The following is a 10248-nucleotide window of genomic DNA, read 5'->3' as shown; positions in this document are numbered from 1 at the left end:
ACTGACCGGCCAGGGCTGCCTGCAAAGAGAGTGACCCCGTCCCAATCTCACAGCCTGGTTTTATAGGGCATAGCCGCAGACCCAAGGTACGTGGCTTCTATTGTTAAGGCGTTTATTCCCGGAATCGATACCCGGAACCGATACCAGGAACTATTAGGGCATTTATTCCCAGAATGAAGTCCATAGATGTAAACAATATGACTACCTAGGCAATATGGAGTTGGTCTGGCTAAGCAGGCCCTAATAGTTAAACAGGTTTTAACATGAAATTGGCCCTAACAGCAGGAACAAGCTACTGCCCAAAGAATAGAATGGGAGCCCAGTGAGATTATAGAATAGTGTGCCAAGTTCTCTCTTCATTTTCATTTCAACTTCATTTCTTCATAAGTCTATTTTGCCTTGGCTTTTCAGCAGCATTCAAACATAATTTTCTATTATTTGTACAAACATTGTTTTCTCTGGAACATCTTCCTAGACTTAACTAACCAGATTAAGTCTCCCTTGATAAGCTCCAATGCCCTGTTCACCACACGGATAAAACTTATCCCTGTCTGTATATACCACACTGAAAATGCCATGGGAGCTGTCACTCATCATTTTATTACCAATCCAGCCCACTGTTTGGCTTTGCATGGATGCTCAGTAAGTGTCTTAATAAATTAGTTAGTTAGAGCTATGGTACATAAGCCTGGAAAGTTACACTGAGTCCACATTGAAAAAAAATCTACAATGCCAGGCTGGAAAACCTATGCTTGGTTTAGTACACTACATGGATCCACAGGGAAGCTTTGAGCTAGAGAGCAGTGTAATTGGAACTGGGATCTTGAAGGACCCTTCTGGAACCACATAAAAAGAAGATTGAAAGATGAGTGGCATGGAGGAGAGGAGACCAGCAAGATGACTAATTCAATAACTGGGTGAGAGATAATGAGAACCTAAATTTGGCTGGTGGGATAAATAATGAAATGGAAAGAAATAAATAAGACATGTTGTAGAGACCAAAACCATGGAATATGGCACGTAATTAAACATTAGGGAAGCCCAAAGACAATCCAAAGTTCACATTGTAGGTGGTGACATTAACCAAGGGGCAAAAAGTAGAAGATGGAGCAAAAGGGAAGGGTTGCTCTTAAACACCTTGAGCTTATGGTACTGAAAGAAAATCTGAATGGGGATGGCTAGCAGGTAATTGGAGAAAATGCCCTTGCAAAACCTGGAAGGGAAGTAAGGGCAAAAGATACCGACTTAAACACACTCCCCAGAGAGGTCACCGAAAAAGAGAGAAGAGGGGGAAAAGTGCTTTGACAGAGCATCTTAAGGATACTTTCAGTCAAGTTCGGGGGGGAGAAATATGGACCAGCTTACAAAAAAAAAAAAAAAATTAGCTCAGTCCTTGCAGGAAATATAAGGGAATGTCAGAGGCTAGGAAATGAGTCTAATACTGAGAGAAGGCATCAGAGAGGAAAACCCATTGTATTTCATTGATATTTTTTCCATTTGCAAAGTTGAGTTCAGTTCATCTCTAGAAAACATAAAATATCCAGCTTGAAGAATGTACCCTAAAGATGTTGCACTATATTCTAAAAGGAATGTTTGGCTAATGTTTGCAAGTTTGCCATCCTTCATAAAAAGCACAGATAAGGATTTTATATTTGCATACCACCCAAAAATGTTTCTATAATGGCATAGACATAAAATTACAATGTTTATATGAAACACAAGGGTGAATGGTATAGGACGCTCATCATGTAGGAGAACCCATCAGGAAACTCTGTGCTCCAGGCCCCAAACAGTTGAACTGAGAGCTGAACTGAACTGAGGTCACAGATTATCAGGGTGTCCCAGAATATCAGTTCTGGTTTACACCAGAGTTCTTGTCTACACCACTTCAAGGAAGATGTCTGGATTTCACTACTAGTCCTGCAGAAAGAAACAGGAAACAGTCCCCGCAGGTGTATCATTTATTAAAAGACTGAGACACTTCTGTATCAGTCGGTAAATAGCCACTCCCCTCTACCCTAAGTCCTACCAACTCCCTCTCCCTGATGGCCCACTCCTTCTACCAGGACACACACCTCCATTTGTCCCAGAATGGAAGTGGGTGAGCCGGTGGGTGAGTAGTAATTTTTCATACCTCTTAAGCCCTTTCCGATGTGCTGAGGAAGTAGTTTATTTGCCAAAGACAAATATTCTACCCAAAATAAGGTTTAAACTCGAGGCTTCAGGTGAATTGACCTTCACCATTTCCATGTGACCGACAAAAAATCTCCCAATTAAGAACAACCATCAAATCCACAAAATGTCCCAACCTGGTAATGAAAACAGTCAATAATCTTTATGCTTCAGACAAGCATTCAAAACATTCCTGGTAACTGCTGCCCGGAATCCAACTGTCATACTTGCACCAGTGCTGCCTATCCAATGTGACCCAAAAAACAAGTAGCTGGAATTATTAAAGCCTGTAACTTGGAACTCTGTTCAAACAACTGGAAAAGGTGGCACAAGAGCGGTTTGGGTCTCCTTCTCACTGTAAATGCAAACACTGACTTACATTAAAAGAATTAGTGTTACGATACGTGATTTATTGGGGTCAGGACTAGGCAGAGCTAAAGAGAGAGAGTGTGAGGCTGTCTAAGCCCAATGGGGAGTTTCTAGCCAGAGTGGTGCAGTGACCACAGCCCCAAACTAAGGTTCTCTTAACAATTACGCATTCTAGGGGCGCCTGGATGGCTCAGTTTGTTGAGGATCTGCGTTCAGCTCAGGTCATGATCCGAGGGTCATGTGATAGGATTGAGCCACGCATTGGGTGTCCTGCTCAATGGGGAGTCTGCTTCTCCTTCTCCCTCTACCCTTTGCTCGCTCTCTCTCTCTCTCTCTCTCTCAAATAGATAAGCGAAATCATTAAAAAATAAAATAAAATAGAAGTTACACACCTACTAATTAACCAGTTGCCCCTTCCTAGGATTACCTCTTTTATTCACAAAAGACCAGTGTATTTGGGCTTTAAAAATACAACATATGTTACAGTATCAGAACCAGGCCTGTCACTGGTCACCTTTCAGGAGCCATGGTACTAGCCTCCTGAGTTTTCTCCTTGCTTTCTCTCCTCCTCTCTCTCTCAGCAGCGACCTTGAACTTGATGTCCTACCTGCCTGGAATCTCCCTGGTATTTGCACTAGAGGTACATATTTATCATCCTGGCCACCTCCTAGCTACTCCAATTTATTCACAGAAACCATGTGCCCTCCCCCACCACCATTGCTTATCATTCCCTAACCACTAACCTGTTTTCTTTCCTTTATAACATGTATGTCATCTGAAATTGTCTTCTTTGTTGGTCACCTCATCTCACTAGAATATAGGTTTTAATACAGAAACCTGGAAGAGTGCATCCTAAATGAGTGAATGAATTTAAGTGTGTCTTTGTCACTGATAAAGTGGAAGGAGAATGGGAAAATGACATTAGCTCCTTGAGAGCAGTAATTTGGACCTATTTGTCTACTGGTGTGGGCCCAGAGGTGGTGCTCAGTAGATAGTCCTTCTTGGGGGACTCCTTTTCTCCACCTCAAGCCATCCACCACATCTCCCAGTGGTCCTGCAGAGGATGCAATTTCCTGGTGCCAAGCCACCAGCACTATCCAGGACAGCAGTTTTTGCAGAAGGATTCTGATGCCCGCTTCAGAGGACCCAGTAAGTAACTGTGGAGACCCTGTGCTGTGGTTAATGCAGGCTGCAGGCACATAGAATGCGGGCATGCCATTGTTCTGCCCTCAAGGAGTTGGCAATTTTATAAAGAAGCCAAGAGTCATATAAATTAAAAAGAAGGATGAAATTAAGACAGTCCAGGGCTGTCAAAAATAGCAGGAGTGAGGGGTTACAGGGGTGTCACTGGATATCTATGCAGGAGCTGCCTTTGTCACAACACAGGTTGAGGAGTCAAGGCAGGTAATGTGGAGGGGGGAGCAAGGAGAAGCTGGGATAGATGACAACAGCAGGGAGGGAAACTGGCTGGGGGTGCAGCCATGGGGGAGGGGGGGGAAGGCCCCTGGGGGAAGGGAGGAGGTGGGAGGGAGAAGGGAATACAGGGATTGCAGAGAAGGGGGCAGGTGTGTTAGGGGGCCAGCAGTGTGGGAAGGGGCTACCAGGCTCCAGAAGACCTCACAGGAGGGCCTCCACAGGGAAAAGAGGTTGGAAAAGCTGGAGACAAATGGAATCTAGGCAGCAGAATCAGCCTCCCTCCTCCCCACATCTAGGAATCTTACCTTCCCATTTGAGGGCTCATCTTTCTATCCAGAGTACATATGCAGACTTGGAGGACTCCTGCTAGAGAATGGCATCCCCACCAGCCCCAGCTACCTGGCCCTGAACGTGCTGCTCCTGTGGCTGAGCTGGAAGGAAAGCAGTCCCCACTGTCCTCCCCCACAGGCACTTTGCTGTAGATTATTGGGAAGCTCAGGCAATATTAATTATTCTAATACCAGCTAACATGTACTTAGCACTTACTCTGTGTCAGTCACTTACAAATATCCTCACCAAAATATTGATGCTATTATCCTCATTTTATAGGAGAGGAAACAGAAGCACAGAGAAGTTAAGTAACTTGCCCACGGCCACACAGGTGATAGGTAGTGGAGGCAGAACTTGAACCCAGGATGCCTATCTCCGTAGCCAAGTACTGTTAGGCACTGGACGAAGAACACATTCCCACTGCACTGGCAACAATGCCTACTGTGCTCTGACCTCTCTGCCTTGGATTTCTTGCATGCTAAATTAAGCTAGGGAGGGAGACAGGAAAGTAGCTAAATTCTCATTTGGCTCTGATATTCTAGTAATTTTCATACCCAGAGGGATTATCATGTACCTGTAGGTCCTCACATGCCCTCAAAATTTTTATTAATAATTTTCAATAGTATTTCATATCTTTCACCTACCAGAATGTAAACTTCCTGACAAGCAAGAACTTATCAAGAGTCCAAAACTTATCTCTTGCTCACTGTGAGACCCTCAGTGCCCAGAACAGTACCAGAATCAAATCAGGTACTCGGGGAATATCTGTTAAATGATTGAATAAATTGAGCTCTTCCATCTTTTGTAACAAAATCCCTTAGCCATATAGGAACCGTGAGGCATCAATCATTTTGGAAATTTTTCAATCCAATAAAGCTGGTATCATTCTAAATCTTACCTTTCCCTGTTCATAGAACATCTTAAGTGATCATGATGATATTTTAAGCCTAGGAAATGCCCCTATACAAAGGTATTTGTGGAATTGAGGGCCAAAGCCTACTACCAGCTGACACAAAGAAGGTGACCAAAATGAATCAGAGCCATGTCTCCATCCAGGTGAGCCTCACACTCTTTGTACATGGAGCCGGATGGAGCTGTGAGAAACAGGTAAGTGTTTCGAGTGACAAGTATCAATGTGCCTTACTTATGCTGCCTTAATAACAAGCTAGACTGTCAGAAAGGAAGATATTTGGAGATGGTCCTCAAACTCATAGGAGCAAACAAGATGTAAATTCCCTAAAGGATAGAAATTTGGGGGAAAAATTTTTAATGGTGTCAGCTGAGAAGTTCAATGCTTTGCACTCAACTCAGCCCCCAGTGCTTAAGATTCTTATGGGAATAGATCTTAATCCCAAGAGCTACTCTTCTCTCAAAGCTGCTAGACTCATTGTGGGGTGCCTGCTCATGTCTACAGGAGGCTAGGAAGGACTCAGCTGACCTCAACGTGATGGACTCTAACTGGCCTTCCTTAGTTTAAACAACTCAAGGATCAGCAGGTAGGGGAGCCCTGGTTGTTTGGATTCTGTTTGCTTTTGCACCAAACTGCTGGATGACCCCTTGCCTCTGCCCCTAAGGAGTGTTCCAGGGATCATTTACTCTGTGAGAAGTTCTATAATGAGGTGGAAGGAATCCAGCCTTTATCTCCTTGGACTCCTCTTGATTGCTATCAGCTTTTCACCATTTTCAGTTTTGACCAAGCCCCTTACCAAGTTTTTTTAACTCAATTTTATGTGTCAGTTATACTGAGGTTTTGTTTTGTGGCAATGTCTTATCTGCTTTATCTGTACTTTATTTTGACCTACTTCTTCTGTCTTCTCCTTCCCAGTTAAATGGCCCCATCATTCACACAGTTGATCAGAACAAGCATCTAGGAGCCCAACTTGGATTTCTCTCTCTTTCACTTCCTAAATTCAAACCAAAAGCAATTTTCCTGTAAACTACTTCTTCAAAACAATGCAACTAAATATCATTGTCTCCGTATCCCTTATACTATTCTAATTCAAGCCCCTGTTATCTTTCAAAAGAAAGACGGCATGAGCCTCATCAAAGATCTTCCAACTTCCATTCTTGCTCTTATCTAAGTCTAATCATCAGTAGGAATAATCTGTCCAAAGCAATATGTCTAATGTCACTTCTCCCACAATGAAACTCTACTATGATGACTCCTTATCACACCAGGATAACATTCAAACTCCTGAAGGCTCTGTGTCATAAGGCATTTGCCCAGGTTTCTGACCCCATGTGTAACATGTCCCCTTCAGTCCCTCCAGCCCACTTTCTTGTCCTTGGAACACACCAACAGACCAGGTTCATTCCAGTTCCCACTTTAAGGATTGTGCACTCTACTTTCCCACAGGTGGTTTTGGTTTTCCCTGTGCCATCTCTATAAGGACGCCTCTCCATACCAAGATGGGACCTCTTATCAGACACCATCACTCCACACCCATTCATGTATTTATTCCATGGATTATCCAGCATTTTATTTTCCTTAAAGCATTTACCCATGTTGGAAATTGTCTTGCCTTTTAATGGGTTTCTCTGTGCTTACTCTGCTCTGCACACACACTAGGATGCAACTTCCATGAAAGTCATATCCATATTTTCTTATTTCCTATGTGACCCCGGTGCCTAGCCCAAGGCCTCCAATATGGCAAGTGTAATAATATCTATTGTATTGACATTGCACATTTCACATAAAATCACTGAATTTATGTTTTTCCTCAAAAAGACAGGATTTTGCCATTTAGGTTCTTTTTCAACTTTGGTTCTGGCTCAGACCTGGTGACTGAGATCTTAAATTCTGGATTCCAAGTGACTTATTTGAATTCCATATGCATATTGTACTACCCCTGCGGTCATGGCTGACTCACTTCACATCTCTAAGAGGCAGTTCCTTTATCTGTAAAATGCAGATAATAACAGTGCTTATGCCATAAGGTTGTGCACAGACTCAGCAAGATAATGCGTGTAAAATCTTTGAGCCCAATGTTTCCTAATGGCAAACATTAAATACGTATTATTACTATTACCAGTGTTGGTTTGGTGCTCTCAGTAGTCACCACCATAAAGTAGAAGGGGCAGATTTCCCCACCAGAGATTATGCCTCTTTCATTCACACCCATTCAGGTGTTTATTCCATGGATTATCCTTCCAGCACAGTCAGCATTTGTTCAATCAAAGGACGACTAGAACAAGGTCTGTTACTTAGTAGGTAACCAGGCAACAGATTCAAATTTATTGAGCACTTCAAGAAACATGGATTAAATTACTGAATGCATGATTCCATCCTTAAATCCATGAAACCTGAAGTCCGAGGTCTCCAAGAGGTTTAGTAATTTGCTCATGTTCACCCAGTTAGGGAGAAAGTCAGGATTTGGACCCAGGCCAATTGACTCTGAGAGTTCATGCTTTAAATCCCTATGCCAGCCAGACCTATCACCTCATCCATTTTCCTAGGAAGAAGACCAAGAGAGACAACCTCTTTTTTTTAAGTATTTTTATTAACATATAATGTATTATTTGCCCCAGGGGTACAAGTCTGCGAACCATTAGGTTTACACATTTCACAGAACTCACCATAGCACATACCCTCTCCAGTGTCCATAACCCATCCACCCTCTCCCTATCCACCTCCCCACACCCCAGCAACCCTCAGTTTGTTTTGTGAGATTAAGAGTCTCTTATGGTTTGGAGAGACAGACTCAATATGGCATGATAACCACTGGACACCAAATATGAGAAGAAGAGGCAAAAAAGCAGGAATTTAGAACAACCTATTGCTCTTCAGTCACAGTTCCTGCCGGGACATCTATCTCTGGAAGAGAAGAATTTCAACTCTGCAGAATCACTCATTAGGCACTTGCACTCGGAGAAGTGTCCTAAAGAGCTCTCTGAAGTGATGCTCTAGAACTATAGGATAACACCTGTGAACTTTCTTTTAATGATGCCACGGGACTAATGAAATGAGGCATGGAGATAATCAAGTTAGAAGGGCATGTGAATGTCTTCACTGAGGTTGCAGACAGAGCTTCCAATGAGGATCTTGACTGTCTGTGCAACATCCCAGAGAGTCAACAAGGTAAATGACAATGATAACAGGCACTGCAATGAGAAGAAGGGGCACTTTGATTAGGAAAAGTCTTCTAGCAATGATAATCCTGATATCCCCTCTCATGGCAAAGTCCTTTGTTGTTCAAGATATATGCATATGCATTCCCTTACTTGCTCTTCCAACACAACACAGATGTGGCTCTGAGGGAACCACATCTTCGTATTTTATAGACAGAGAAACTGAAGTTTAGAGTAGAAAGATCCAGCAGGCAAAAGCGGATTTCCAAAACCAAGATCAGCCTCAGGTTGGAACAGATGGTCCCCAAACTCATAGGAGTAAACAAGATGCAAATTCCCTAAAGGATAGAAACTTGAAAAAATAAAATTTTAATGGTCTCAGCTGAGAAGTTCAACACTATGCCCTCAACTCAGCCCCCCAGTGTTTGAGATTCTGACGGGAATAGATCTTAATCCGACAGCCCTCAAAAAAACTGCCCTGCGCCATTGTAGCAAAAGCAAAAATATCATCTTGTAGCAAGTGTTTTTCTAAGCAGACACTTGGTGCAGTATCCCAAAGGAAAATCCAAGCCTAGAAATCAGAGGAATATACCAGGAATTTTATCTCTGGTTCTTTGCAGACTCCGGAAGATCAAAAGTTGAAACAGAGTCGCAAGATGTACTGATGGAGTGAGTTGGGAGCATTTTCAACATCCAGTTCCTAAAACACTTGAATACTGTCAATGCACGGTAAAAGTTTTGAAGCTAAAATAGTTCATCTTGGTTACCAGCTAACACTGTGGGAATGGAAGAAGTTGGATCTACATACAACTTTACTTTATTTAAGAATATCTTCAAGTAGAGCAGTAGTTGCTGGGGGCCAGAGGATGGAGGAAATGGGGACATGTTGGTCAAAGGGAACAAATTTTCAGTTAGAAAAGGAATAAGTTCCAGGGATCTGATGTACAGTGTGGTGATTCTAGTTAACAATACTGTATTGTGAGAGTTGTGGCAAGAGTAGATTTTAAATATTCTCACCATAACAACAACATGATAATAATGTGAGGTGAGGGATATGTTAACTAACATTTTGCAATATACATGTGTATCAAATCCTCACAATCACATCTTAAACGTATACAATATTATATTCAATTTTATGTCAATAATATTGGGAGGGAGAATATCTTTGAAAGTTGTACAGAAAAATTCCATAGTAATTTTTTTTAATTTTTTATTTCTTTTCAGCATAACAGTATTCATTGTTTTTACACCGCACCCAGTGCTCCATGCAATCCATGCCCTCTCTAATACCCACCACCTGGTTTATAGTAATTTAATATAGAAATTATTCCTAATTAGAGCAACACTTCTTATTTGTATATAATGGACTCCCTATTGCATCTTTCCTTTAGCTTGTGGGCCAACATCACCATGCATTTGTATTCAAATACTTCCTCTGTTTGGAGCTGCTTTCCCTGGCCATACAGCTCTCTTTCTTATACAATCCCAAATACAGTTCTAGAACCAATTGTAAAGCCACTTATTTCAGGGAAGTTTTCTATATCCTGTGATAAAATGAGATTAGTTTGCTAAACTAAGGTCAAACAGCATATGGTTCGTATCTCCTTTGAACACTATTACCTTTAACTTCTGTCACAGAGAACCAACATAAAAATTTAACTTGAGGACTGGATGTAATTTGCTTACCAATTTAGATCCAAAATCTCTGACCATTGTTTTCAACACCTGAGATGTTGGATTTTTCCTTTGGACTGAACTGACCTCTTTTAACCCTTAAAATGGTAATACTCTTATTTCTCTAATGTCTTGTAAAGGAGGTGTGGCTTTAATTAAAAAAAAAAAAACTGGCAGCATTTGACTTGCTGAGTTAGTTTAGTATTCCTATAAACT

This window comes from Lontra canadensis, unplaced genomic scaffold, assembly GCF_010015895.1.
Source record: "Lontra canadensis isolate GAN:19392208 unplaced genomic scaffold, GSC_riverotter_1.0 scaffold176, whole genome shotgun sequence".
Lineage (NCBI taxonomy): Eukaryota > Metazoa > Chordata > Mammalia > Carnivora > Mustelidae > Lontra > Lontra canadensis.
This window is presented reverse-complemented; position numbering follows the sequence as displayed.